Source organism: Heterocephalus glaber, unplaced genomic scaffold (assembly GCF_053883595.1).
Source record: "Heterocephalus glaber isolate CG9 unplaced genomic scaffold, H.glaber_assembly_v1.0 deba00001235, whole genome shotgun sequence".
NCBI classification, from domain to species: domain Eukaryota; kingdom Metazoa; phylum Chordata; class Mammalia; order Rodentia; family Bathyergidae; genus Heterocephalus; species Heterocephalus glaber.
Window position 1 is genome coordinate 346,025 of NW_028258222.1, and position 26,896 is coordinate 372,920.

A 26,896-nucleotide genomic window follows, 5' to 3' on the forward strand; every position below is an offset into this window, starting at 1 on the left:
AGTTACAAATTTCTGTGGGTAGTGTCATAATCTGACAGAAGAGTTCTAAGAAACACCTGGCAAAACTTCAAGACCCACAATGTACCTTAGTTGCTCCTAAGGAAATGCACACTTTGCCTTCTTTACTATCACAGTTCTCAACTAAAGAAATGTAATGATATACAGTCAACGATGGTTAATATGTTTACAGCCCAATTCTAAGAGACCATAATGGAATGACTTGGTGGGAAATAATTATCTCTGCATTAAGTCAAAGAATACAAAAGATACTTTTTAAATTCCACTGGAAAAATATCAGTACCATTACTTTTGATTATGCCTGTTCAAATAAAGTGCAAGTGAATTTGTGAATAAGAACACTCAAAGATCAAGTATCCAGCAGTTAACAAATGTGAGCAGTTGTAGTGGCGCACACCTGTAATCCCAGCACTTGGGAAGCCGAGGCAGGAGGAGAATAGCAGTGAGTTCAAGGCCAACCTGAACTATATAGTGACACCCTGTCTCAAAAACAACAACAAAAAAAGTTAACAAAAGTGTATTACCCACAACAGAAAACAGTCTTTAAAAACCACAGGATATCAAGGTTACAGAAATGTATGCATTTGTCAAAACTGAACATACACATAAGAACAATGCAAGTCATTATATATGCATGAATATATATAAAAGCAAATTATATCTTGATTTTTTAAAATCAAAAATAAATCAGAACAGGGGCCAGGGATTTAGCTCAGTGGCACCGCGCCTGCCTAGCAAGTGCAAGGTCCTGAGTTCGATCCCTGATACAAAAAAAAAAATAGAATAAAACATGAAATGGATAAAGGTAAAAACAAAAAAAATGTGTGGCATATGCCAGGCCCTGCTTTCAAATGGTATTATTAAAAAAAATATATTAAAGAATTATTTATATCCTAGAGACATTCACTGACACCCAATACTCATCAAGAACACCTAATATCCAGATCCTGTGCTCTATACAGCCCTGCACACTTAGAGAAACCAGGACTAAAGTTGTTAATGATTCAAGGGATGGGGCAAAGAAGGTCCACGATGAGCCTGGCACATTACTACAGCATAAAGAAGTGCTTTTAAAAAAAAAAAGTTGAGACATATTCAAGGAACTCCTGAACCAAGATTACAGGCTTCTCACTGTCAAAATCAGGGATAATTTGAACATGAAAAACATAAGCACTGTAATGGATTATAATTCACTGAATAAAATAGGAGTCTACTAGTTAGTTCATAATGATGGTAGATCAAATAACTAGGTAAGAGTTAAAATTCAGAATATAAAACAAATAGTGAATTGGAAAACCAATAATTCTACAACTATAAATAATAAAGACCATTAAATCTACAGGGAGAATGAGGTATTTTATAAGGAACAAGAAAACTGTACAGTCTTGAGGTGTCCCCCACAGGCTCTTATTACAGTAGTTGCAAGGGGGCTTGACTAGGTAATAAAATCAACATCTCCAGCACCAGGTAAGACAAATACAATACATCTCAGAATTTGATACTCAAGGAGGACATATCATCACCGATATACAACTCTAGCCAAGGCTGCAATCCCTGAATCTAATAACGAAGATTTTAAATGTCAACCCAAAATGAGGGATATTTGATAAAACAACTGGCCTATTTTCTCCAAAAATGTGAATGAAGGTCCTGAAACATAAAAGGCAGCTAAGGAAATGCTCTAAATGAAGAGATTTAATGGCTATAACAACTGGGGTTAGAGGTGTAGTTCCATGGTAGAAAGTTTCCCTAGTATGTACAAAGCTCTAGACTGATTCCTAGCTACCAAAATAAATGAGAGAGAGGAAACTAAATGTAGTATGTAGTCCCAAACTGAATACTCTACTGAAGGAAAAAAAAAAACAACTAAAAAATTCTTAGTTTGAAGAATTTACAAAACATGAATACAGGCTGAAGATTAAATCATATATCAATGTTAAATCTCCTGAATTTGATAACCAAAGTGTGATCACATATAAAATTATTACTGTCCTTGGGCCAGGGATTTAGCTCAGTGGTTTCGCCACCTGCTGCGCAAGCACAAGGACCCAAGTTTGATCCCCAGTACCAAAAAAAAAAAAAAACCAAACAAACAAAAAAATTATTACTGTCCTTGGAATCAAAACAGAAACAGTAAGGGTAAATAACAGACCATGGTATACACAAACTTACTCTCAAAACATTCACCAAAAATAAAGTGTGCATGCATATATATAGTCAGGTGGATGAGAGAAGGGACAAACCAGAGAATGACAATGCAAATGTGGGAAAATGTTAAAAAGTGGTGAGTCTGGGTATAAAGTATGAGAATTCACAATGCTATTCCTGAATCCTTCCTAAGTATGAAATAATTTCAAAATAATAAATAAAAATAAAAATATAAATACTCAGGTTTATATGTTGAAGTCCCATACCCAGTATCTCAGACCTTATTAGAAAATAGGGCTGGGTGTGGTGACGCACACCTGTGAACCCAGCACGTGGGAGGCTGAAGCAGTAAGACTGCTGTGAGTTCAAGGCCAGCCTAGGCTACACAGTGAGACCATGTCTCAAAAAGCAAAACAAAAAACCAAAAATAAAACAAACAAACAAAAAGGAAAGAAAATAGGGAATCAAGTTAAAATGAGGTTACCAGCATGGGCCCTAATCGACTACTCCTGGAGTCCTAGCAGAAAGAAGATGTGAACACAGACTACAAAGACAGACAGCAATTCTAAAAACCTGAGAAAGACTTGAGACTACCAGAAGGCAGGAAAGCAGCCAGGAACAAACAGATCCTTCTATGGGCCCCTGGGAAAAGCTGTCTCTTCTGATACCACCTCCCTAAGTGGGAAGCAGTATATTTCTGCAACAAACAAATTACAGACAATAAAGCACACCTACAAAATAGTATGCTAAAGTAAATTTAAAACTTTTTACAAACATCTGAGATGCACTTCCACCAAATAAAGAAGTTTTAAAAACATAAATACTGACCCAGGTTAGGCTTCAAAATAAAGACTGAAGAAATCATCAAACATCAACTTTGCAATGTAAAGAAACTACGTGAGATTTAAAAACTAACCAAACTCTCTGTATCATCCCTACAATAAGTTCTTTTTGATGCATATTAATCTCAACTGTGAATCAATATTAAAACTGACATAGCAAATTCATCATTAAAGATATTACATATATTTTTTAACTCTACCATGATAATCGACCAAAATATTATCAGAAGCAAAAAGAGTTAAATACATTGAATGTTTTAATATACAACTGATAATTTGCTGTTTATTAACCACAACTGAAAATATAATGGAAACATAATTTCATTCAGTATCTCCCAAAAGTATATAACATACATGAAAAAAACTGTAAAATTTTATTCATCAAAAGTCAAAAAGAAAACTAATGAAAAGAGACATGTCATTTAATGAATTAGAAAATTATTTGCTATAGAGATGGCAGTTGTATCCAAACCAACTGAACAGAATCAGACAAAAGAGCTCTAAAAACATTTGCAAAAATAAACTCAACTTCAGAAAAGTTAACAAAGAAGGATTTGCCTTGCCATGTATTAACATGTACTGAAAGCTACATTAATGTAGTGCCATTCTACTTTCAAGAGACAGGTCATAAGACACTGAAAGTAAATCTTAATATATGTAAGAATATCATATAAGCAACATTCTAAATCAATAAACAGTGTTGAATTTCCAAACCACTTGGCAAAGAATTTAGTGGAATCCTTACCTCATGCAACAAAATTAACACCAGATAAATAAAAGGTTCAAGTATAAAATATAAGGTTACACAAGAACTCAGAGACACTTGCAATGGGGAAAGAATTTCTCAGTTTGAGATCAAAAGTAACAGGCTGCTGTAAATGGTTATTAAAGGTAACACTGAATAGAATTTTCTTTTATGTAGCAATCTTAACAAGCCTGTGACATGACTGCAATTATATTGGGCTTTAGAGTTGTGGCCAGGGCAATAAGGTCAGAATATTTTATTCTTCTCATCTGACTTCATTTTAGAGAGAACAATTTTCAACTTTAACTTGACAGCTGGCTTTTCCTAAAATGACTAGGAAAGTATTGAGTAAAAAATGTACTTTGCTCCTCACATGTCTATAATTGTTATCTTTACTTGAAATGAGGAAAAAAACCTATAAAAATCCAGGTAACTTCTGACAAATTGGTATTCAGTTAAAATGTGCATAAAATTTCTTATTTGATTATAAAGCTAATATTCTAGGTTAAGAAATAAGAAACACCTGTTTAAAAAAAAGAAAAGAAAGAAACACCTGTAAGGATTCTCCCTTCTCAGGCTTGGACCACTAGATGTTGAGAGCTAGTAGAACCTCTAGCCGCTGTTAGAAGCCCATGTTTATTTTGCAGGGGAAATATTTTGCGTATTTAAATGTGCTGTTCTATGTCAGTCTCCTAGTCCCTTCTCCCTTTCCATCATAGTCATCCAAACATCTGTGCCTGCAACAGCAAGAAGTAGCCCTAATGTGATTCAGATGCTTTTTAACATAGTTATTTTTACTTTTCATAATTTCAAAATGTAGGGTATAAATAAAGAATAAGATCTAAATTATGATACTGACATCCTCAGCCCTGATTTGATGTTCTTAGCCACCACCATGAAGTGTCAAAGGCTGTGGAGCCCTGCCATGGCGGTTACAAGTTTGGTACAGAGAAGCCCGTCATGTCAAATGCCACTGAGGCTGAAGAAACAAATACAGAGCACAGAGGCGATCAATGACGCAGATCAGGATGGTCTGACATACAAACTAGCTCACAGGTCAAGTATGGTCAGAATAGGTTAAACAGCAAGGATAGACCAGGCTATTGCAGGTACACCACTCCCTGAAGCATCTGGTCAGCAGTATAGGATGGAGAGCACCTGTGTAAAAGAACATTGTTTCCCTTACAGATTTACACTCCAGACTGCAGATGGGAATGAACCATGAATAGGCAAAGACTAGAGAGAGGAGAGAAACAGTCAAAATTCTCACTGATACTATGAAGGAACAAAGCTAACCAGGTAATACTTATTTCTAAATTTTATCAGCCTCAAAGGAAATTATTTGGCATTTTTGTATCAGCTGCCCTGCCCATATTTTTTTTACTTTTCTTTTTAGTTTCTTGAGATTTAGTCTCACTATGTAGCTCAGGCTGGCCTTGAACTCACTATGTAGCCCAGATTGGCTTCAAACTCACAGTAATCCTCCTACCTCACCCTTCAGAGTACTAGTATTACAGGTGTGTGCCACTATGCCCGGTTCCTCCCCATATTTTTAACAATCATGCAACAATTATTTCCATATTGGTTCATATTTGCTAATTATTTCTGCTGTTCAACAAATATTAATTTGTTTGTTCTGTCGGCACCCAGGATGTTTCTCTTCACACATTTACAAGAAGTTTTCAGTTTCTCCTTCCCAATAGTATCACTAATTTTATTCTCATTTAAAAATAATCCTTATTGGTTCTGAGGCTCCAAAATTACACTTATAAATTTATTTTTCCAAGACTTCAAAAAAAATAAAATAAAATAAAAATAATCCTTGTTGGGCCAGGGATTTAGCTCAGTGGTTCCACCGCCTGCCTCACAACCCGAAAGGTTCCGAGTTCAATCCCCAGTACCAAAAAAGTAATGATAATAATCCTTGTTGATGTTTGAAAACCTATTCTAGTTCATTAGACATATTTTCAACATAGCACATTAACTATAGTTCTTACTATGAACTGTTTAAGCACTAAAATATAAGACGTCTTCTGACAGATAGACCTAAAAATAAACATCCTTTATTTTCACAAAGAACTGAATACTCTATTTTTCTTAAAACAAAACAGCCCTGGGCTGGGGATTTAGCTCAGTGGTTTTGCCGCCTGCTTCGAAAGCGCAAGGCCCCGAGGTTCGATCCCTAGTACCAAAAAAAAAAGCCCTATTTTGGGTTTCCCTCTCTTGATGGAGATGTGAGCACTGTCACCTCCCCCGAAGCTCCACTATATGAGGACAGAGGGCTGGAGACACCAGAGGACCAGGGTCACCGCCCACCCTCTGCTTAGCACCACGGATGCCTGCTGTGGGATGCCTGCTGCGGAGCAGCCCGGCCTCTACTGCCTACCTTCCCACTTTCCAAGGAGAGCCACAAACTTGTACTTTCTTACTGGGCAATCTCCCACTTTTTAATTGTTGGCAATTTATTTTCTAAAAAATGTAAGCCAGACTTTTACAACATCCCCGCAGGCCAAACCTACCTGATAGGCCACTAGTTTGCAAGCTCTAGGTGTGAGAGTCAGGATGGGTGTGCTATTCCTCTTTCCTTGTCTTTAGGTACTTCCTCTAAGCAGATGCCACGCCACACATCTTTCCATGTTAAGCACAGCTCCTCCTCAAAGTGAAGCTAAAAGACCTTCCACTACCAACTGCCAGTAAACATCTCTTTGCTAAAGTTATGCAGTATTTGTATTTTGATACTAAATTGAGATGGATAAGAAATTCACTTTTAAATTTATAATTACTCTTGAGAAAAGTAGTTTTCTTTTATCTAGAGACTTAATATAATTAACGTTTACAGAGCACCTACAGTGCTGGGCACATCATTAGCATTTTCACATTTTGGTATTTCTTTGAGGCCTAGATTGATAGGTGTGGTGGTGCACGCCTTTAATCCCAGTACCCTGGGAGGCTGAGGCAGGAGAACTGCAAGTTCAAGTGAAGCCTGGGCTACTTAAGGGGACCCAGTCTCACAATCTAGAAAAAATTTAGCCAGGCATGGTGGTGCACACCTGTAATCCTTGCACCCAGAAGGTGAAACAGGAGGATTGCCATGAGTTTGAGGCCAGCCTGGACTACACAGTGTAGTGAGTTCTAGACCAGTCTAAACTATATAGCAAGACTATGTCTCAAGAAAAAAAAAGTTTTTTAAGGGTTGGGGGAGTACCGCAATGCAAAGGCCCTGGGTTCTATCCTTGGTACTACCCTCCCCCAAAAAGTCTAAACTTCCTTGTGAGATAGATTGTATTACATGATTTTACAGATGGCTTACAATCGTTGACAAAGTTCAGTTTCTGTTTCTCAGCATTCAGAATCCAGCAGAAATGGCTGCTTAGGCTTGCCTGGTGACGGGTATCATCAATTAAGAATAATTACAACTGGGCCGGGGATTTAGCTCAGTGGTTCCGCCACCTGCTCACAAGTGCAAGGACCCAAGTTTGATCCCTGGTACCAAAAAAAAGAAAAAGAATTACAACTATCTTAGGTCACAATAACAAACGTGAAGAGTAGAGGTCTTGAAGGACAATGTCCTTGGGAGAAAAAATAGCTAAGACCTTAGCTCCAATTCCCTAACTTCTCCAGTTTCATTTAACTTCTCTGATCATTGGATCATTAAAGTAGTCAGTTATTTTTAGAACAAAATTGAAGTCAGTCTTCTTTTTGGTTAATATGTTTCTTCACAGGACCTCTAAAACAATTTTGCAAACACCATCGCTTTTTTTTTATTATTAATATAACTAAAGAGGGTAAAAAAAAAAGCACTGACTGCTGCCACAAAGAAGTTACTAAGTACATATTTGAGGCAAGGCACTGGGCCAGGCCCCTAACACAATGTACCAAGTAAAATTGCACCAAGTAAAATTCTCCACTCAGGAACTTATACTTCCTAAAAATAAAAGCATATTTGAAAGAATGTGGTGCAAATTCTAATTATAATTATGACCAGTGCCACAAAGGAGATTTATAACAGGGTGTCAAGCCAGGGATTTAGCTCAGTGGTTCTGCCGCCTGCCTCACAAGGGCAAGGTCCCAAGTTTGATCCCCAGTACCAAAACATAGAAAAAGATAAAACAGGGTGTCAGATAGCTTTGACAGAGGCATGAAGGTTTAAGCAAAAGGACATTACTGGGCAAAATCTCAATGTAAATGGGAAGGTAAAAGGACAAAGTGGAAGCCAGGCGTGGAGGCTCAGGCAGGAGGAGCCCCGGAAGCTTGAGCCCAGCTGGGCTACACAGTGAGTTCCAGGCCAGCCTAGATACATAGCTAGACCCTGTCTCAAAAATAATCTGGGGCCGGGAATTTAGCTCAATGGCACCAAGCCTGCCTCACAAGAGAAAGGTCGTGAGTTTGATCCCTGGTACCAAAAAAAAAAACATGTGGCGCTAGCAGTATAACTCAGAAGTAGAGAACACAGCCCAGATATAACCCCCCTCCCCATACACACATGCAAAAAGACAAACTGCTGTTACAGCGAAGTGTGTTCCTGTGAAATATTACAGTCTAAAGGTTTACATTAACATCTTATATGTTTATATTTCTATCCATCTATTATATATGCTAAAGTAAGGTTCAATGTTGAGGTCAACTTTGATGTTTTTGAAGCCATTCCTTTATCTAGAAGATACATACACAAATAATAAACCTCAGGACTTTAAAAGGTAAAGGCTCAATGAACATTTAGAAAAATTAGGACCAGGGATTTAGCTCAGTGGTTCCACCACCTGCCTCGAAAGCGCAAGGTTCCAAGTTCGATCCCTGGTACCAAAAAAAAAGAAGTCTGAAAAAGACATTGAGAAAAATTAAAGCATATTATATATTGTAAAAAATTTAAAAGGCAAAATTAGTAACACATCAGATAATAAGGGCAGGATAAAGTGTTACATGCTTTTATTAATAACAAAAAAAACAACATTCCCACCAGCTTGAACCACCAATACATGCATGACTGTCCCATCAGGCAGCTTGTACCACTGGTAGAACAAGCGGATCTAATCACTTTTCTCAGTCTTTTTACTAATAAAATTAATAAAAAGTAACCCAGTGGGACAGTCATGTGTGTACTACCCATATGTCAAGCCACCCAGCAACAAGACATACAAATTACGACCCTGTCATGAATATGTTAATGGTTTTAAACACAATCTAAATAAGTAAACAATTCAAAAATTTAAAAATTTCTCCTAAAATTTATCTCCATTTTCCCATTTATCTCTAAGATTTACCTACATTTAATTTTGGGTTTTTTTTTTTTTTTGTTGTTAACGGGGATCGAGCTTGGGTCCTTGCACTTGCAAAGCAGGCAGCGGAACCACTGAGGTAAATCCCTGGCCCAAGAACAGATTTCTTAACATGATAGAGAAACATGTATCAATCTTTTGGGAAAAAGGCCCCACTGAGAAACACCAAAGTTAGAAGAGAAGCCCATGATGGTGCTTGAAATGCTAAGCAATTTGAAGAATGAAAAAATTACAAGGTCCAACAGACCATTTTTCTCACCCCTTCCAAAAGCCATCCTTAAAAGGAAGAGTGAACCAAAATATGAGTCATCTAATTAGCCTATACTTATTAAATAATCTAATATGTTTAGGGTACCCAGTAAGAGTGATGGAAATCTAAGAGAAATTGTGTGACTGAATTTCCAGCACAGTGTACTGGCTCTTACTTTCCTTAGATGTATGCTAAGACCTATCTTACCAGGTTGTTTTAGAAATTCACAGTAATGGCACAGTAGTTGGCATACAGTGAGTACACAAAGAGAAGCCAGAATCATTATTTAAAATCAAATTAGAGACACAGAACATATAATAAAGAAAAATAATAGTATAAGCTGTTATCATAATTACAGAAGCACAAAAAAGGAAAGAATTACCAAAAGAACCCAGATTAAACAGAGGCTTCATGGAAGGGGTATGTACGACTTGGGCCGAGCCTACATAAGAAGCTGGACTTACCAGACAAGGAAGGAGACAAAGGGGGTTAGAACACAAGACGCAAAGACAAGCCAGGAGAGTGGGAACCACAACACAGAAAGCCAAGTACAACAGCAAATTACTGGCAAAATATGTAAATAAATCAGGAACTAGATCCTGAGCTAGTAAGAATAAAATCTATAGTATGTGTAGCACAAAACAGAACATCAAGTCCCAATGCCCAGCCACTAACTGTAATTGGCTGTACCTTTTCTCTTTTAGAAAAAGTGTAGAGGGAAAATATTGTTATGAAAATACAATATCTACTCTCAAAAAACTAAAAAACTGGTACAAATGTGACTGACTATATTTCTTTGATGTAATTCTGATTATTATGAATTTATGGTGACTTTCTTCAGAAGAGCATTAATTACATTGATAAAGATAACTAATATTTAAAGTTATCTAGAAATGAGAAAAATCAGTATTGCTTAATAGTCTGATAATATTTAAGATAATCACCTTATAATTCTAAGCTTCTTAAATCCTCAGAGATGATACCAGTTATAAACACACATTTATGAAATTATTAATATTTTAATAACTAAAATTGCTTAAATTACTCCTTAAAGGTTAAAAAGATTTATATTCTAACTAAAACTTAACTAGGAAACACTATAACACAAATTAGTCAACATTCAGAATATGGCAACAGGATTTTTATGACAGTTTTTATGTGAAAACTTTTTTTGAAGTCTTCTTTTAACTAAGAGCAGCAAGAAAACAGAACAGAAGAAATATTTTAACTGCAATATTCCACAACACACAAGCAACAAAATTCATCTCATTTTATGCCAAAACAGAAACTTATTTCTTCAAAATATAATTTTAAATGCTCTAAATTTAGTGAACAGTTCTTAAAGATAAATTTGTATTTAATTGTATTGTTAAAAGCATAACTTTGAGACTTCTCAAAAAAGTATCACTTTTTACTCGGAATACCTTACTTGAAATACTAAATTAAATAAAAGTTAAGCCTTAAAAAAAAAACAAAAAAAACTCAGCAGCAACTTTTCCAAATTATCAGAGCTGACAGAGCCTCCGAGGGGGCGCAGTGGGGGAGGGGGAAGCAACAGCGCAGCCCATTCCAGCCTGGCTCAGCGCTCAGCACTGGAAAAGCGGTGGTAGCTCGGGAACAAAGAATGTGTAACTTGATCGCTTTTCCCTCTCTACTACTTCACAGCAGCATTCAGAAAGTCATTGAATCTCTCAAAATGGCATCACTGTGCTGAGGGGGAAAAGATCTATGCAGTACACAGTGATGGGGGGGGGGGGACTAAGGAATCCAATCACTTTTAAAAACGATCCATGCTTAATATATAGTAACATCTTTAAGTGAAACATTGGGTACAGAGACAAATCAATTACAAGTGAAGAAGACTCTGCTGCTTGACTATGCAAGATTAAAAATATAGCTCTGGTTTTAAGAACAATCAGTTCTACTAATGTGAAGTGGACTTAGTACTGTATTTGTTTTGCTTCTGGGCCAGGATTTAGCTCAGTGGATCCAGTGCGTGCCTTGCAAGCACAAGGACCCGAGTTCAATCCCTGGTACCAAAAAACAACAAAAAAAGTGTATTTATTTTGCTTCTACAACACAGTAATTAGCTCCTAACAAGACTTCACACAAGGAAATAATTAAGAATAAAGTAATCTAGACAGATTTGAATTTTAAGTCCTACTGGCTAGAAGAATCACACACGTTACATACTTTTAATTCTATTATCTTTTCATTTGTTTTAATTTAATAAGAGATAAGTGAGTCTCAAAATCTGAAAAACAATGCTACCCAGGCATCAGAGGATACACTGAATTTTCTCACCATTGATAAAAATTTTTAAAGACACTCTAAAATTAATACCAACAAAATTTTACATAACTTTCATACATTTCACAGCACTTCTACATGCATGACCTAATCTCATCCTCTGGAAGACTTTTTGAGTTAGGTGGATCATATATTTGCTCACTTAACAGACACAAAGCTGGTAGGAGTCTCCTGACTCCATTCTGTACCCCTAGACCAGTGCTGGCGAACCTATGGCACATGTGCCACAGCAGGCTGTTTGTATCATTGAAAGCTCTAAAGGTTCACCATCACTGCCCTAAACTATTATTTTAATTTCAATACATACTGGTAACCAGTATCATACTTATTTCACCAAGGAAAAGAAGTGTTTAGAGAAGTAATTTGTTTTTCACTGTGCTGATATATACAGCAGAACAAGAGTCAGCCCAGGTTTCACCATTTAGCCATAACTGTACTCCTTACCTTTATCAAAATAAATAGATAAAATTAACCATGTAAAGCTATGCTGCTGACCAAAAACCAACTGTGGCAGCCTGCATACTAACAGTTCTACAAAGATGCCTACCTCCTAATCCTCAGAACTGATAAAGGTGTTACTTTAAATGGAAAAGGGACTTGGCATATGTGACTAAGAGCACAAAATTTGAGATGGGGAGAACTCGGATTGTTCGGCTGGGCCAGATCCTTGGTTAGAGAGAGAGAACAAAATGAAAAGAGGTCAGAGAAATGCTGTTGATTTGAAGGTCAGTAGGGAGTCACAGCCAGCAAATGCTGCAACCTCTGGGGGCTGGACCTGTGACCTACAGAACTAGAGAATTTGTGCTCTTTAAACCACTAAGCTTGGGATCATATGTTATAGCAGCAATAGAAAACTAATACACCAACCATACTACGTAACTGTTTTGTATTTTAAATTAACTAATTTAAAAGTTTTACAATATTACCAAAAAAAAACCATCAATGAGCAAACGTAGAACCAGAAAATCAGAAATTATTTTTTCTTTACTAGTGTATGTTTTCAATGCATAATACATTTATCATGGGGAACTGGTACACATACGTATCACATCTTGATCCTTTTTACTTCTCCTCCTTCTCACCTCAGTTCTCTCCTCCTCCACCCCTAGATTCCCTTCCCATCTGCAAAAGGTCTCTACTTCCCTATTTTCTATCATCTGTCTTTTATTTTGTTCTTTCAATTACTTACACTTTGGGTTTCTCATACAAGACAAACCATGCAATATTTAACCTATGTCTGACTTATTTTGCTTAGCATTATGGTCTCAAGGTGCATCATTCTCCTACAAATGACTTGAGTTTATCCTTTGTGGCAGAGCAGTACTACATTGTGTTTAAATACCAATTTGTTGGGGCTGGGGATTTAGCCTGCCTCGAAAGCGGAAGGACCCAAGTTCGGTCCCTGGTACCAAAAAAAATAAAATAAAAAAATAATTAATAAATACCAATTTATTTATCCATTCTTCTGTTGATGGATACCTAGCCCACTTCCAAGATTTAGCTATTGTGAGCTCACAAAACCCATGCTATAAACATGGGTATCCATGTATCATTGTAGTAAGATATCTTCAACTATCAGGAAGATACTCAGAAGAGGTACAGCATGGTCAAACAGAATTTTTACATTAAGTTTGAGGACTCTCCATAATGATCTCCACAGTGGTTGTAACCAAAGAAGAATGAGATGAGTGCATGGAGATGGCAGAAGATTCACCAGAAGGGAACAAGGGCAGCAGCTACTGAACAGAAGGCAGAATACTGAGCATAGGTAATCCAAAGAACAGATGCCCAGGAACTGTGCTAGATAGAATAATGAATCAATTAGTCCTTGACTTGGGCACTATCATTACCCCATTCACATATAGGGAAACTGAGCATGGAACAGTAGTTATACAACTCACCAAGGTCACAAATCAAAGAAGTGGCAAAGCCAGATTCAAACCGAGATATATGGGCTTCAGAGTTGATTTGCTTCACCAGTAAACTATGGTGCTCTCCATGGTATAAGCCTGTTGTTAAACCTTTGTGCAAAACAATTTCTATCTCAAATATCTGAGGAAGATTAAAGCTAGAGATGTACAAAGCTCTTAGAAAGTGTCCACTACAAATGGTAGGTACTATATTAAACAGGTTTTCTTACCTAATCTTATTTAATTCTCACAGCACCCCAGAGAGCTGGATCTTTAGGAGGTGGAAAATTGCTTAGATAGGTTTCCCAGCCAGCAAGGGATAGTCAGAACTCGATCTCAGAGCCTAATATATAATGCATCTAACCACTACCAGACTCCTTTGCTTATGTGGAGCTCAGGTGTTATAGCTCTCAGCAGCTCCTCACCACTACATCGGTGCCTTAGCAGCTGAGACTTGTACCCACCTTGGTGGCTTTCTGGAGCACTTCTTCAAGCAGCTTCTGCTGCATCACTGGTTTTCTCTGCTACCCATGGGTCTCTAGGACTTTTCAGGTTATCGACCCATGCAGCCCTCTCTACCGGCAATGAGACTCCTGAGCAGGCAAAAGGACCATGGGAGCAAGTGAGGCCTTCATTAGGACCTCTATTGCAGCAGAGGGCAGTAGTGCCAGGAGGAGCCCTGCTACTCCAACCCAAGGAGTATGACAGGTGCTGCTGATACAGAGAAGGAGCAAGCATGCATTCTCAGTCTTCTGCATTTAGTGACTGGTTTGGGGACTTTGGGAGTAGTAACAAAGGGGGACAGAGTCATCTGGGATAGGTGCACATTTCAAGCCTGCCTCAGCCATGACAGGTACTTCCATGAGTGGCAGAAGGGCTTTCCAGGACAGCTTCAGCTGTCATGGTGATAGGACTGTCAGTTTCATCTTAGAAGAAAATAGTGGGGCTAAAATCATGACTGCTGTGACTTTCAAGTGTCCCCAGAAGGGTGTGGCCATGTTGCTTATGGCCTTGAATCCTGGGGATTTGGGGGCAATCAGCAATGGGTTCTGGTCCCTCTCTGATCTTTGTCAGGCCAGGTTTTCTGGCTACCCTCGGAGAGGGCAGCAGTGCCTGGAGCAGCCCAGTGGGGAGGAGTATCACAGGCCAGGTCAGGTCTCGTTTCTTTTCTATCTCACTTTCATGTACAAGTTTTTGTGTGAATATATACTTTGAAATCTCTTGGGTACATACGTAGAAATGGAATTGCTAGATCACATGGTAACTTCATGTTTTTGTTGGTTTGCAGTGCTGAGTATGAAACCCAAGGCGTCACACAAACTATTCAAACACTACCATTGAGCGACATCCTCCGCTCTGCTAATCTATGTATATGTATAATTTGTGAGGAACTAACAATCTATTTTCCAATGAAACCGTACCAGTTTATAGTCTTGTAAACAGTGTGCCAAGGTTCCCTTTTCTCCACATCCTCTCTAATACTGGTTAATATCTATATTTTTAATACAGACATACTAGTAGGAGGTGTAAAAGGTGTATCACAGTGGCTTTGATTTGCATTTCTCTATGTTAAACTTATTTACTGCTTTTCACTATGTAAAAGTTAATTCTTTTTCCAACTAAAACCCAAGAATCCAAACATGACCTAGTGACCTCTTTCTCCAGTGGCATGTTTACCTGGTCTATTAAACACTAAATTTAAACCCTGACTGTCTGCATACTTAACAAACTTACTCCATTTTCAATCCAGTATCAACTACACTGCTTCGCACTGCTGTGCTCTGAAATAATATATAAGGGGTATACAATCTACAATGCAAACATTAAATGGTAATTTTATTTATTTAAACCCTGCTACCTTTCATATTTAAATCCATTAAAAGTAGATTATTCAATAGCACAGAAACTAGGTAGCCATTTGATTTTAAAAAAATAGCCCTATCACATACTTTGAAGTTAGACCAAAAACAATTTGAAGATTTATAAGATATTCAAAATTGAAGAAAAGTTTTGGTTTTTAATATTCTTGAACAAGGGAGGCCATTCTAAGCAACCATGACACGTTAAACTACTGAGCAAGTTGCATTTCAGTTGTCTATTAGACACCAAAGTGAAATAGTTCTGCATTTCCAAGAAGGGGTTCAGGCTGGAGGCTGAAATGTGAGCATCACCACAATTTGAAACATGAATGGTTTTAAAGCCATGAGGTCAAGTAAGAGCAACATGGAAATGAGTGCAGCTAAAAAAGATCTATAAGGACTGGGACCTGAAACACACCATGATAAAGACTGAAATGGAGACTTTTTTGATAATGCTGTCCCGAAAACCAGGTGAAGAGTATTTCAAGGAGGGAATAAGGAACTGCCTGTGTCAGACACTGTTAACAAGTCAAATAATTCAAGGATGAGCACAGAAATCATGGGTGACTCTCACAAGGGCGATCTGGTGGGGTGTTGGAAGTAGAAGCCTGAGTCAGGTAAGCTCAAGAGGCACTAGCAGGAGAAAAACAGAAACAAAATGCAGACACTAGTGGGGAGGGTTCAAAAGTTAGAGGAGAAAGTGGAGTCAAAAGCCCAATTGTTGTTCTTAGGGCAAAAGGTTTGCTGGTATTCTAATGAGAATAGTCCTGAAACCATGGGTAGGTGGGATGGGGATAGAGCCAGGGCAGTTTGGGCCCTTGCTAGAAGCAAGGTCAGTTCACTCCTAGTAACAGAGAGAAGTCAGAATACCTGGGACACAGAGGTAGTCAGGTGCATAGAGGTAGTGGCTTTCTAGACATTTTCTCCTTAGGGCATCTGCGTTCTCAAGGAGATAAACAGTGAAGTTATGTTCTAGAACTGAAGATGGGGGAAGTGATCTTACAGACTAAAGGCTCAGACTAGGATGGTAAATGGATTAGAAACTACTGCTGAGGGCCGGGGATTTAGCTCAGTGGTTCCGGCGCCTGCCTCACAAGCGCAAGGTCCCAAGTTCAATCCCCGGTACCCAAAATAAAAAGAAAAAAAGAAACTACTGCTGAACAGTGTTATGGGCTTACATGACCTCGGAGATCATTAACGAGTTAAAACCAAGCAGCAAAGCTAAGTCTCCAGACATCTTTGGCACAAAAGTACAAATGCAGAATCAAAGCACCCAAATATACGAGGTACACAGTGAGAGAACTGATAGGAGAAAGAGACAGCAACATAACAGTAAGAGATTTCAATAGGCCCTCTTCTAGGAACAGGACAATCAGGAAGACACAGAATCTGAGCACTGGAACTAACAGTCACACACAGGCCACTCCACCCAAAGGCAGCAGAACATAGTTCTTCTAAAGAACCCAAGGACAGGGCCCGGGGATTTCGCCCAGTGGTTTTGCTGCCTATGCAAGGATCCGAGTTCGATCCCCAGCACCAAAAGAAAAAAAGAACCCAGGGACAAATGGTAACATGCTTATGGCTGATATCATCAGTCTATAGTTTTGTTAAAGTGTATATAAATATCCTAAAATAAATCCTAATTTCCTAATGTGGATTTGTGATTAAATAGTGCTTAAAAAAAAAAAAAAAGAATCTAGGGACATTCTTAAGGGTAGATCTGATCACATGTTAGGCCACAAAACAAGTCTTAACACACAAGACTGAAATCATATCAAGTATCTTCTGATCACAATAGACTGAAACTTAAAATCAACAGCAACAGGAAATGTAGAACATTCACTAATATGTAAAAATTAAACAACACAAAAGAAATTAGAAAATATCGAGACAAGTAAAAAATAAAAACTCAGGGCTGGGGATTTAGCTCAGTGGTTCTGCCGACTGCCTCAAAAGCGCAAGGTCCTGAGTTCCAACCCCAGTACCAAAAATTAAAAAAATAAATAAAAACACAGCATCCCAAAGCTCATGGAATGCAGCAAAGGAAGTACTAAGAGAAACATTTTTAGCAGTAAATGCCTTCATTAAAAAGAAGATACGTGGGCCGGGGATTTAGCTCAGTGGTTCTGGTGCCTGCCTCGCAAGCACAAGGTCCTGAGTTCAATCCCCAGTACCAAAAAAAAAAGAAAAAAGAAGATACTTAAAAAAAAAAAAAAAGATACTAGGGCCGGGGATTTAGCTCAGTGGTTCTGCCACCTGCCTTACAAGTGAAAGGTCCCAAGTTCAATCCCCAGTACCAAAACTTAAAAAAAAGATACTAGCCAGACGTGGTAGTACATACCTGTAATCCCAGCACTCAGGAGGCTGAGGCAGGAGCATCACCGTGAGTTCAAGGCCAGCCTAGGCTATAGAGTGAGTTCAGGGCCAGCCTGAACTACAAAGGGAGACCCTGCCTCAAAAAACAAAAAAAGAGCCAGGGATTTAGCTCAGTGGTTCCGGCACCTGCCTCACAAGTGCAAGGTCCAGAGTTCCATCCCCAGTACCAAAATAACACAAAAAACAAAAAACAAAACAAAAAAAACAAAGCAGATACTAAATCCATAAGAAAACATCACACCTCAAGAAACTAGAAAAAGAACAAACCAAAACCAAAGTTAGCACAAAGAAAGACTAGAAAAGAAACCAAATACAGAGTAGAAAAATAATAAAAGAATCGACAAAAATAAAAATTGAGTTTTTAAAAAAAATCTGACAAACCCTTGGCTGGAGTAATAAAAATGAAAACAGAGACAACTCATATAACAGGACTCATAACTGAAAAAGGAGACATTACAACTGATACCACAGATATAAAAAGGTTCCTCACAAATCTAAAAATAGAACTGCCCAAAAAAATAAATAAAAAATAAAAATAGAACTGCTACATGATCCAACAACTCCACTTCCGGGTGTGTATCTGAAAGAACTGAAAACAGGATCTCAGAGAGGTATCTATACTCCCATGTTCACTGCAGCACCACCCCAAGACGTGGGTTCAACTGAGGCATCTGTGAACACAGGGCTGGATGAAGGAAATGTGGTATACACGCACAGTGAAATACGATCCAGCCTCCAGAAGAGGAAAGCTGATCTGCTATGACACTGCTGAATCAAGAGAGAATTGTGCCAAGTGAAATAAGTCTATCATTTTAAAAAATACAGTATGATCCCACTTACATGTGGTATGTATGGAAAATAATCAAACTCAGAGACAGAAATGGTGGGGAGGGGGAAACAGGGAGCTATTCGTCAGGGGATACAGAAATTCAGTCAGACAAGATGAAAAAGCTCTAGAGGTCTGCTGTACAACAATGTGTATATAATTAACCAGGGTAAATTTGTTTTTCATTTTTTATCACAATTTTTTAAAAGTATAGAATAGGCACAGTTGGATTAACCACAGAGTTTCTCAACTAAGCAATGAAACAAGTGAGGCCAAAGGCACTGGGAATATTGGCAACTGCTCCACAATGACTGGGAATAGAAATGAAACTGACTAAAGAGAAGATGAGGCCACAAGGCAGTGTGGTGAGAAACAGTAGCAAGGTACTGTAATACTTGGATAGTTCTAGATCCCAGCAAGGTGATAGGAAGCTGGTGTAGGCATGCACTGGAAAGGTGGGGAATGGGAATCAGAGAGCAGGATGCTTAGAAATGAAATTACAGAGGGGGTTACCGTTATTAGAATTCCATCATTGTATTACACCTGGGCTATAATCACAAGTGGCTGAGATAAGGTACAAGACAATAGAGGAGGTCAAGAAGCAAAGAGGTCATGGAAGAATCACCCGCCTGGATGCTAAGAAGAGAGCAGTATTGTGTCAGGGAGCCATGTAAAATGAAATCTTCACAGAACAGGGGAGTGGGCCAAGGTTCCACAGGAAAACTGCAGGCAGCAGCAGGAAGCAGGGGCACAACAGCGTGCAGGCATGATGTGCAAATGCCTGTTCCCATCAGATACAAGGAAAGTAGAGAGGGAGAGTGCTCTGGGAGCAGCATAGGGGGCAAAGGAGGGTCATATACCCTCAGGCCTCCCTCAAGGAGTACAGAAAAGTCCCACCCCTTGAGGTGGCTGCAGGTGTCCTCCAGCATCATCTGGAGAATATAAAGGTCCATGAACTTACATGGGAAAACATCACATCTTTACTTTTACTAAACTCTACCTGAACTTAAATTTTTTTTAATTATTAAAGTGGGCCAAGGCCCACAATCATATTAACAATACCTGTGACTTTGTAATCAAAATAAATCAGATATTCTCAACAAACCACAAATTACAAATATTATTTATGCTCATCACCGTTTTAACATTAGGACAATTAGGAAAACCTGCACTGGCTTATTAATGAGTTAATATACAAAGATATTATTATGTATACCTAAAATATTTAATTACTGTAACAGCCGTGTTTCAATATAAACTGATTTCCTTTGTAATCTTATATATTTTATTTTACCCATCAAAACCATGAGCCTGAGAAGAGGAACAGAACCTGCCAAAAAAAGTTCCTCCCTTTCTTCTGGGGAAGATTTCAACCTTGTCCTCCTTTCTCCAGTCTTGTGTGTTTCCACTCAACATTAGTGTTCCTTAGGCATGGAAAAGCCATTTTGCTGAGGATGAGGAATTTGGGGGTGGGAACGCCTCTAGGTCCCACCCCTGGCCTAATATGATGGAGAGAATGAAAAATTTTGATAACAGTGGTTTTTTTTTTTGGTTGCTACTGAAGTATAAGACATGATCCATGACTTGAAGAAGTCTGTGATCTCGCTATCACAGGACCAAAGAGAGAAGTCAGGACAGAGCTAACATCTTCCACATACATATAGAGGTGGGGGGCTAGGCTGGAGGGAAGAGATGAGTGGGGGAATTGTGGGGCTCAGAGAAAAGACTTGGGGAGACAAACTTACAGGAAATCTTTTGAGACACAGATTGTGCGCCAAGCAATTTAAATTCCTCATTTATCTCGTCAGTAAATTTTCACCAATAAATTTCCTGAGATGATTAGTTAAAAACAAAAAGTTCAGTGAAAGAAGGTGGCTAAAAAGTTCAGAAAAAGAGGGATGACAAAAGTTTCAAGGCAAAATTGAAAAGGCTCAGCCAAAGGGAATACACAGAGCTATATGGGAGGAACCCCAGTGTCAGGTTATAATGAGTGAGAAGACAGGAAACAAGCAGAAAGGGCAATCTGAGGCAGGGAAGGACACTGGGAGCAACCTGTGTGAAAAGCCAGAATGGATGTGGGCCTTTGTAAAGAGAAAAAATGTTAGCAGCGATTACCAATGAGAAGTAAGCCAAGGAAGGAGGTGAGCAAAGAAAGCAGGGCAGAGGAAAGTTCACTTTTATGGAATGCTTGAATGGTGCTATTTACCACAAGCATATACTGCATAAAAAGATAAAATATAAAATTAGTTAGAGGGGACTTACCTTCCTGTTTCCCTTCGTGTACCCCAGGGTATTTGTCCTGCAGGATACAAAGGTAAGGAACTCAGAAATACTCTCTCTCCCTGTAGTTTTTATAGCAGGGTGAGATGGGCATCAAAGGGTAGTCTGAGCTCCCTGAGGCACTCAGAAAGCACCCACCCTGTGTGCACCCTTCAAAACCCCGTGAAACATTGGCTTCCTTGTTGAAGTAAGCAGAAAACCTCACCTTCCAGAGTGCTCTCATGAGGCAAGCATGTCTGCAGCTGGGGAACCACCAAGCAGACCCAGGATTAACATGCACATCCTGTCAAATGCACCAAGTGCTGGCAGTGCTTCTTCTATTGAGTGGCAACTGCTGGGGTGTAGGAAGCCTACAGGTTTCTTCCTTTAGGATATACATAGCTGTGTTACAGACCTCATTTATTAGTTTTCTGTCTACTGATTCTCTTGGCCTTTCTAAGTAGCCAGCACGCTTGGCAGAGAGCACTGGCAAACATTACACATTCTAACTTTGTCTTCAAATACTTATGCCTTGGGCCGGGGATTTAGCTCAGTGGTTCCACCACCTGCCTCAAAAGAGCAAGGTCCAGAGTTCAATTTCTGGTACCAAAAAAAAAAAGTGCCTGACAAATACTTATGCCTTTTTTCTTTAGCTTCTCTTATTCTAACAGCTAAAGTTTCCATCATTAACAATAACATTAAAAATGAGCTCTTTCAAAAAAAAAAAAAAATGAGCTCTTCATATTGTTCTTTCATGGAAAATATTTTACGAGTTGAGTTTGCTTTATCATTTATGGTAGTTTTACCTTTCAATCAGGTTAAGGAAGTTTCCTTCCTTTCCTAAAGCTAGTCTACCAGAAATGGTTATTTGATTTCATCTAATGTTTTTAGTTATCAACTGAGACAGTCATTTGTCTTCTTCCTCTACTGATACAGTATAAACGACATTATAGATTTCTAAAGGGCAGATCATCCTCAAATCTCTGGGTTGGCTTTGGCCTATGGGTTTAAAACACTGTTTTATTCAAATTGTAGTATCTTACTGAGAATTTTAAAATTGGGTAGTAACTGAGAAGAGCCTATTTTCTTTTTTGGTACTATCCTTATCTGATTTTGCTAGCAGGGTTATAACTAGCTTCAAAGAACATCTTCTGTGTTGCATTTTTCTTTCCTCTAGAAATCTGTGTAAGATAAGATCATCAATTAAGTTTTAAAGTCTTATAAAAACATTTGGCCCTCTTAAAGGGTATATCTTTTACAGTTTTTTCTACTTCTTCACTAGCTACTGGGTTATCAAGCTTTTCCATTCTTTTTGACAATCTATCCTAAAAGACTAACAAGAAAGAAAGCAAATATATAATAACATCTTCCTCTCAGCAGCACTGACAATCTCCTGACATATAATACACTGATTCAGTGCTGAAGACATAAATGAGAAATGTAAATTCAATCCCAAAAGTGATGCTATTTTTAGAAAAGTATTTGTATAACTCCTAGGAAATAGGAAAGCATTTAAAGATGGATTAAATGTACGCTGTACAACTAAAATGTACATATCACACTTATTGATAATACATGCTCAGTTTATTTCAGATGTTATTCTTTCAAAGTTTCTTTTGTTATTTCCACAATAGAACTTATGAATAAAGAATGCACAGATGCCTAGCAGATGTATAATTTCAATGTTTAGATTCTATTCTTCCTAGTTTCATCCTGCTAGAGGTTTTGAATTTTCATTTCCATCTGGTTTTTGACCTCCCTCAGTTTAGGTTCTACCGCCCTACCTCTTATTCTATTTTAGCTCACTATCACAGAAAAACACATCAAATTTGAACCATTACTTCAATCTTGTTTTGAAGCTTGCAAAAGTGAAGGAAAAGAATATACAGAGAAAAAAAATCCCAACTGGATAACTACAACAAGACAGACAAATGTTCATAAATTTTTATTTCTATTTAAACAGCACCCCTTAATTTCAAGTTTCTTATATTTCGAGTTCAGCCATTCAGGTATAGTGCACGAGTGGAACTTCAGTTCTATTCACCTTATTTCCTAAATTCTTAAGTTATGGTAGAAACATTAAGTAGTACCTGGTGTTTATATTAAAATACTTACAGATATTATTTTTGAAAAGTATAAAAGAAAGAAGTTTTACTTAGAAAATTCTCAGGGATTTTTCTATGTGTTTCAATTGTTCTGTTAGCATTACCTTTTTTTGTTTTGTTTTGTTTTGCTTTGCTTTGCACTGTTTTGTTTTTTGAGACAGGGTCTCACTATCAGTTCAGGCTGGCCTTGAACTCAAAGCAATCCTCCTGCCTCTCAAGTGCTAGAATTACAGGTATGTGCCACCATGCCCCGCAGCATAATTTTTTGTTTGTTTGTTTGTTTTTTGGTACCTGGGATGGAACTCTGGTCTTTCCACTGGCTTGTGAGGCAGGCAGCGGAACCACTGAGCTAAATCCCTGGCCCACCATTACTTTTTTAATCAAGAGAAAAGAAGACCTTTTGAGAAATTTTCAGAGGAAATGATTATTTGTAGATGTTTACATGCTATAACAAATTATATTTTAGTAATTTTTATGGAACAGGAGGAACAATTTAATGATATTCCACATTTTTATTCACACCTTTAATGGGTAAAATTAGGTTTTACCACCTCTTAATATTACGACACAAAGAGAAAAAAATCAGTCAAGTCAAAGAATATCAAAAGGTCACCTATAAAAACTCTCAAACACATTTAAATATTAAAAAGCAGGAGTTTGCCCTTTTTACCAAGATGGCGCCGAAGGCAAAGAAGGAAGCTCCTGCCCCTCCCAAAGCTGAAGCCAAAGCAAAAGCTTTGAAAGCCAAGAAAGCAGTGCTGAAAGGCATCCACAGCCACAAAAAGAAGAAAATCCGCACGTCACCCACCTTCCGCCGTCCCAAGACACTGCGGCTCCGGTGGCAGCCGAAATACCCTCGGAAAAGCGCCCCCAGGAGAAACAAGCTTGACCACTATGCCATCATCAAGTTCCCCCTGACCACAGAGTCAGCCATGAAGAAGATAGAGGACAACAACACACTCGTATTCATTGTGGATGTCAAGGCCAACAAGCACCAGATCAAACAAGCTATGAAGAAGCTCTATGACACTGACGTGGCCAAGGTCAATACCCTAATCAGGCCTGATGGAGAGAAGAAGGCGTATGTTCGACTGGCTCTTGATTATGATGCTTTGGATGTTGCCAACAAAATTGGGATCATCTAAACTGAGTCCAGCTGGCTAATTCTAAATACACATTATTTTCACCATATACAAAAAAAAAGCAGGAGTTAACACATAATACATACATATATATACACACATACACACACAAACATAGACTCTGGCTAGTGATGTTTTACCAAATACCTCAGGTAGCAATCACAGGTAAATTCATCTATTCTGTGCACAGAATAGAAAATGAAAACAGGCATTAAGAAAAATACATGTGTGTAGTATGTATCTTCGTTTTAAAAATCATCCTACTCCATTTGAGAACAGACATAATTCTGTGTCAAAGGCATGGACTCTAAGTCAGCCTGCCAGGGCTTGAGGTCAGCTGGGCACTGACTAGCTGTGCAATCTCTGACATGTTAATTAACCTCTGTGTCCTCAGTTTCCTTGTGCATAAAGGGAACTGATAACAGTGCCTATACCAAAGAATACTATAGGGATTCAATGGATTCATGTGCAGGGGTCAAAATGGGCCTGGTAGATAGCCCACAAATATGTTAGACATTATTTAATCCATCTCAGTCTTGTATTTTATCGCTCTACATTCCTTAAACCAAAATCCACTTCCCTTTCATATGTGTAAATGGTTGAAAATTAATTTAATCTTCATAAAACCCAAAATATCCTATACTAAGTAAAAATATAGTATATTAAACTGCTTTTACTGAGTTGTTTATTTTATTTAATGGTTCCAAAGCTTGATAAACTTCAACTACATAAAAACTAAGAAATAAAATAGTTTAGTTAATTTTCCTCTTTAAAGGGTTATCACAAAATATAGTTTATAAATCTGAATCAAAAATTAAGAGGGTATGGGCCAGGGATTTAGCTCAGTGGTTTCGCTGCCTGCTGTGCAAAGGCAAGGATCTGAGTTTGATCCCCGGTACCAAAAGAAAAAAAAAAAAAAAAAATTAAGAGGGTAGCTCAGTGGTTCTGCTGCCTGCCTCACAAGTGCAAGGACCCAAGTTTGACCCCCAGCACCAAAAAAAAATTAAGATATACTTAATGCTAAAACTACACTGGGCAGAATTAGAATCCACCTGGAAACAAGAATACTGAGATCAAATGGTTATATATAATAACACTATTGTATTCGAATTCCATACAGAGAAGAGATGGATGTGGTGCCATGGGGCTTCAGTAGGAACCATGGGTGATATCTACATAATCTTCAGTCTGAAAAAATAAGAACCAAGACAGATTACGTAAAGGTCCAAATTTCCAATGATAAATGTCATTATACTGTATACCTAAAATGTACCAATAAAATAAAATTTTTTTTAAAAAATCTTCATGGCCTGAAATTGGTACAAACAAGAGCAAGTTTTCTTTTTCTTCCATCTCTTTCCCCAATTATGGCTGGCCAGATCTCTCTTTTCTACCTTTTAAAGGTATTGGAAAAATTCCTATAGCTTTCCAGCAGCTTTCAGATACTAAAAAGTCTCCTCCAGGACAATTTACTGCAGTTTAAAACTTTATGCTTCCATCTTACAATCATGCCCTTCCTCTCCATGGTCCAAGAGAGCTCACTTGGCCAAGGGTGTGGTCTGATTCATAAGGGAGGGGTGCAGGGGACTAGAAGGAGCCATCTCCATATCTGAGCCCTTCTGCGTTGACCTGTGACTACTGTCGCTTCCCTGACTAACACTGATTATACTGTCTGTATCCCACAAAGCATTTCTTCTGGGGACCAGTGGAGCTTTTTGGTGACTGAGGGGATGAGGAACTCTTACCACTGCCCCACCTAAAGATGTGCTCTCTTGTAACTACTACTTGGGCTCCTGTCTCCAGAAACACCAGCCCTGGCAAGAAGGCTGAAGCTCCATTCTGTTCCACACTACTCACCTGGAACTACGTTAAAAGGAACTCCAACAAATCCATTTAGGCTACTGCCATCCCCCACTGTCCACACTGAGGTTTCCAACTTCTGTTATCACTGGCTGAATAGGCACTGCTAAACCAATCAGCTGCATGATGAGTGTGATGTAGGTAACAAGGTGGCCCACTCTGGTTTTCACCACTAATCTTCACTTCCAGGCCTGGCTCTCTCAGATCTCCTGCACTCAGTCTTTTTTTTTTTTTGGTACCAGGGATCAAACTGAGGACCTTGCACTTGTCAGGCAGGCGCTGTGCCGCTGAGCTACATCCCGGGCCCACCCACCACCTTCCCACTCAGCTTCTAAGGGAAGGCAGGAGAAGGGAACAGAAACTATAGTGCTCCCCTCTAGGCAAATTACTGCAGTGACTACTGTGCACAAGGCCCCTCCTCCAACTGCTGACCTGATCCTGCCTATTTTACTTTATTTTTGCAGTGAACCCAGGGCCTTGTGCATGCTAGGCCAGCCCTTCTTATTTTGAGACAGGGTAGACTAAGTTACACTGGCTGGCCTCAAACTTACATCTTCCTGCCTCAGCCTCTGGAGTAGCTGGGATTACAGGTATCATACTCAGCTCTGCCAAATTTTCTTTTTTTTTTTTTGGTACTGAAGATCGAACTCAGGTCCTTGAGCTTGCGCAGCAGGCAGTGAAACCACTGAGCTAAATCCCCAGCCCCACTGCCAAATTTTCATAAGCAGTAGAAGTGACTCTGGCCCCTGAGTAACTGGGAACCTCTTCAGAACATGATGTCCTTGACTTGAGGCTTTATACTTTATTTGGAGGCCCTGGTCACCTATTCTGATAGAACAGGTAAGGCCTGATTCTGTTTACCTTTTACACTTATTTGTTTGATCTTGGTTGGACAATTAACTTTCATTACCCTCAGAATTTTGATGTACAAAACAGAAAAATCACCGAAATCTGTTCTATCAATTTGCCA

General features: G+C 38.6%; 1 protein-coding gene and 1 pseudogene across 3 annotated transcripts in view; one reads left to right on the forward strand and one right to left on the reverse strand.

Annotated features, from left to right (window-relative positions):
* Window positions 1-26,896, reverse strand: part of Bmpr1a (bone morphogenetic protein receptor type 1A) — a 152,727-nt gene that overhangs the window by 114,906 nt on the left and 10,925 nt on the right. The window lies entirely within an intron of this gene.
* LOC147828193 (large ribosomal subunit protein uL23 pseudogene) lies at window positions 23,568-24,140 on the forward strand (annotated as a pseudogene). Its single transcript, XR_015451192.1, has one exon. The product of XR_015451192.1 is annotated as a large ribosomal subunit protein uL23 pseudogene (transcript).